Source organism: Sciurus carolinensis, chromosome 6 (assembly GCF_902686445.1).
Source record: "Sciurus carolinensis chromosome 6, mSciCar1.2, whole genome shotgun sequence".
Lineage (NCBI taxonomy): Eukaryota > Metazoa > Chordata > Mammalia > Rodentia > Sciuridae > Sciurus > Sciurus carolinensis.
In genome coordinates this window covers 120,465,397-120,469,652 of record NC_062218.1, presented here as the reverse complement: position 1 = coordinate 120,469,652, position 4,256 = coordinate 120,465,397, and the positions used below count along the sequence as shown (strand labels likewise).

General features: G+C 34.8%; 1 non-coding gene across 1 annotated transcript; it reads right to left on the bottom strand.

Annotated features, from left to right (window-relative positions):
• Positions 1–1,643: 1,643 nt before the first annotated feature.
• Trnav-cac (transfer RNA valine (anticodon CAC)) lies at positions 1,644–1,717 on the bottom strand. Its single transcript has one exon. It is a non-coding gene; the product is annotated as a tRNA-Val (tRNA).
• Between the last annotated feature and the right edge of the window lie 2,539 nt (positions 1,718–4,256).

The following is a 4,256-nucleotide window of genomic DNA, read 5'->3' as shown; positions in this document are numbered from 1 at the left end:
GCTATTATGATCCAAATAAATGTTATTGACATATTCATTTATTTATTTTTCATTGCCACTGAAAAATTCTTTATTAAAAAGTAAATAGTTATAAAAAAGTAAATAGACAATTACAATAAAAAATTATAGGTGTGGTGCTAGAGGTATACCCAAGTTATTGTGGAAGAACAGAAGAGTGATTTTTTTAAACTGTATATTTCAACATTTTCAAAGGAACAGGGAATTGTGTATCAACTATTGTGGGTAGACCAAAGATCCTAGGCTGGCCTATTCAGTCACACTGCCCCTCTCCTTTCAACATTATTTCCCAGAACCACTGTACTGGTTATGTCAATCATTTAAGTCTACATTGGCAGTTTAACTCTGGAAGCAAAATTGGAATGGTTACAGGGTAGAAAGAAGACAAGTGGGCAATAATGAGCCAACAACAAGTTGAAATATTGAGGTAATCCATGGGGTAAAGAAAACACAGAAGCATTAAAGAGTTAAGATTATGAGAGTCAGTTGGTAGTTGGAGGGAAAGAAAATGGACAACCTGAAACACATTTAAAATAGTAGAGGTGTATTAAGAGGAAGCCTGTAACAGTTTTAGACTTGAATTCCTATCTAAATCACTACTTTCCTTATTGATAATTATCTTCTTATATAGTTGATCTGAATTAATCTGTTCTTCACAACTCAAAAAGTTTGGTGAAGACCAGCTCTTCCAACATGCATTCTCTCTGATCCTGTCGAGTAGAATTCTTCTCTTTTTTCTCTCATACATGCTCTGCCTCTGTTCTATCTCATATGCCATTGACCTTAGATGAAATTTCCTTTCTTCTCTCCAGTTAGTCGTTAAACTAATATTTTGGATCTGAACAAAGTGCTAGACACTTTGCTAGATTCTGGAGATACGGAGATGATTCATACTTGATTCTTTCCTTCAAAGCTGAAAACAACCTAAAGTCCAACAGTGGAGACATGGTTAAAGTAATTATGGTATGTCTAAAAAAGAGATTTCCATAGCCCTTTAAAATCATCTTACCAAGAATGCCTGAATAATATGGGGAAATTCACACAACCTAATGACAAAAAGTTATTCTGGATATTGATAGAGAAAATGTTCCTTATGCCTTTAGTCAAATCAAACTTGATTGTAGAACTGTCAACACACTTTCTAAATGTATGACCTTGAGCAAATTACTAAATCTTTCTGAGATTCAGTTTCCTTATCTGTAAGATGGGGGTAATATTAGTAGCTACTTTCATGGGGTCCTGGAGATAAGTAAATGAGAAGATTAGTGCAAAATATGTGGTATGATGCCAGCTCATTGTAAGTAGTCAATAACAGCTACCCAGCGTGAGTGAGTTATGGGATACTAACAAAATAAAGATATGCATTAAGTTTATACATAGACACTAAAAGGAAAATGTAAATAGTAAATAGTGATGGGTAACTTTTATTATCTTTCTTACCCTTTATGTATTTTCTACAATGCTTTATCCTTAAAAAGGAAAAGAAAAATCACTTGAAACAATTGCTGGAGTTCATTAAAACAGGTTATTTTCAAGTTTGCTTTTTTAAAAAAGTCAATTGTAACACATTTTAATTAATAAAATTAGAAATAGATTTTTTTTTCTTTTCTTTTTTTTTTTTTTTTTTGTGGTGCTGGGAATTGAACCCAGGGCCTTGTGCATGTGAGGCAAACACTCTACCAACTGAGCTATATCCCCAGCCCCTAGAAATAGGTTTTATTGTAGCTTGAATTATTGTGCTATTTAACTGCCTCACATATTTAATCCTATTTCAGAAATTAACAAATATTAAAACATCACAAAGGACACGGAACTACCATTAGAAAATAAAATATATTAACATATCCTTGGATATGAAGTCCTTCTTTAAATGAATAGTTTTAAATTTAAATTTGCTGAGATTATTAGGTGTGTTTGTGTGTATGTGTCTGTGTTCATTGGGGAATTATGGTTGTATCAGCAGAATTTGGCTTACTATAAAATAAAATCAGTGTTGTTAATATGGGGTAAAGATGTGGGAGAAAAAAATTGCTAGGCCCTTGAACAGATGTAACTAACAGCTACACTTAAAAAGAAAAGTCACTTTCTACTTATTCAGATTTGAATCATGGACATGGAGACAAACAATATAGCCTCAAAAAATGTGGAACACTTAGCCAGATGTGGTGTATACACCTGTAATCCCAGAAATTCAGGAGGCTGATACAGGAGGATCACAAGTTCCAGATCTGTCTCAGGAACCTAGTAAGGACCTAAGCAATCTAGTGAAACCCTGTCTTAAAATAAAAAATAAAAAGGCCCTATGTACATGTATGATTACACAAATGGTGCAACTCCATGTACAACCAGAGAAACAACAGTTGTACCCCATTTGTGTACAATGAATCAAAATAAGTAAATTTAAAAATAAATAAGTAAAAATAAAAAGGGCTGGTGATGTGCCTCAGTGGTTAAGTACCCCTGGATTCATTCCCCGGTACCAAAAAAAAAGAAAGAAAAAAAAAAGGAATACTTAAATATTAATGAATATCCTCATTTAAATATAAGAAACTAAACATGAATTTTAAATTCACTGAATTTTCCCATTATTATGATATAATACAGGAAACTTCCTTGCAGATTTATACTCTTTTAAAATAAATGGCTACTATGTGCTATTTTTTTGGTAGAATAAATATTGCAGGAAATGAGTATACAAAATAAGAAACAGGAAGTATGGTTGGTTAACAATGATTTAATTTTACTCCTTACTTCACACAAACACCTGCAGAGTTTCAAATACTATACATGGGCTAATAATTCCCAAATTTACAAGTACTGAAAATGTCTTTTCTCTTTTTCCCCTGCTTTCTATTTCTTTTTCAAATTTCAGACTCAATGTCGATTCCCCAGAGAATCCCTTTCCCTAAGATATTCTATGCAGCCAGTCACTCTAATAAAGCACTAGGTATACTAAGTGAATAAAATAGATTTAAAACTTTTGCCCTGATGGAGCTTACATTTTAGTGATCCTTTTTCTGCCTTTGCCTCCCTTAAAACTATACTCAATCAGGCAGCCAGCCAGACTGATCCTAAGTCAGACCATGTCATTCTTTTGCTCAGTACTATCTAACAACCTCCCATTTCATTCAGTGAAAACCAAAGGCCCTACCCTGAACTATAAGGCTTTATGTGATCTACTCCCCACAATTAGCTTTCTTTCCTCATTACTTACTGTTGTCCTAAGTCTCTTCCCTTCAGTCATACTGGCCTTCCTTTTCTTCAAACAGGCCAGGCACACTCACGTACTTTGCACTGGATATTCCTGCCTGGAATATGTCTTCTGCCAAGATCTCTATGACTCATTCCCTTATCTCTTTGAGTTCTTTAAAAGTCACCTTGCCATAGAGGCCAACCTTTGTAAAATTTTAACATCCATCCCTGACATTTTATACATTTCTCTTTGCTTTTTTTTTTCCAGTTTCTTGTTATCTTCTAATATGTTCTACATTTTATTAATTTATCTTATTTATTATCTATCTTTCCTTTAGAAAGTCCACTTCATTCTGATCTGGATTTGCATTTGTTTATTCACTGATAACAAACAGATATAAAGCGCTCACAAAAGAATTCTTATTTGGTTATTTTCTATTCTTTCTTTTGTTAAAAATGCTGATTTTTAGCTAGGCAAGATGGCCTAAGCCTAATCCCAGCTACTTGGGAGGCTAAGGCAGGAAGATGACAAATTTGCAGCTGCCTGGGCAACTTAACAAGATGTTGTCTCAGAATGAAAAATAAAAAAGGGCTAGGGATGTAGCTCAGTGGTAGAGTTCAATCCCTGGTACTGCAGTGGGGGTGGGGGCGGGGACAGGAAGTGCAAGTAAAATGCTGACCTTAAGCCAGGAGATTGATCATATGACCCACTCATGGTTATGATCCACAGTTTAAGTTACACTGTTTTAATGAATGCTTTCATTGAATCCTACACATTTGTTTCGTAGCATAACATGAGCGTGTGTGTATTTTTTTATTCCCTGTCGTACTGTGAGTGCCATGAGGGGATGAGGAGTCAGCGCTACCTTACTTACATTTCCAGGAATAAGAATAGTCCTGTAACAAACCCAAGTCATGTGCAACCAGAAGTCAAACGGGAGCAGTAACTGTAAACAGAAGTCAGTCACCAGGCCAGTGATGAACACAGGGGAAGTGAAAAGCATGATCTATGAGATAGAAACAGAGCTGTAGTTCCAGCTCTAAAT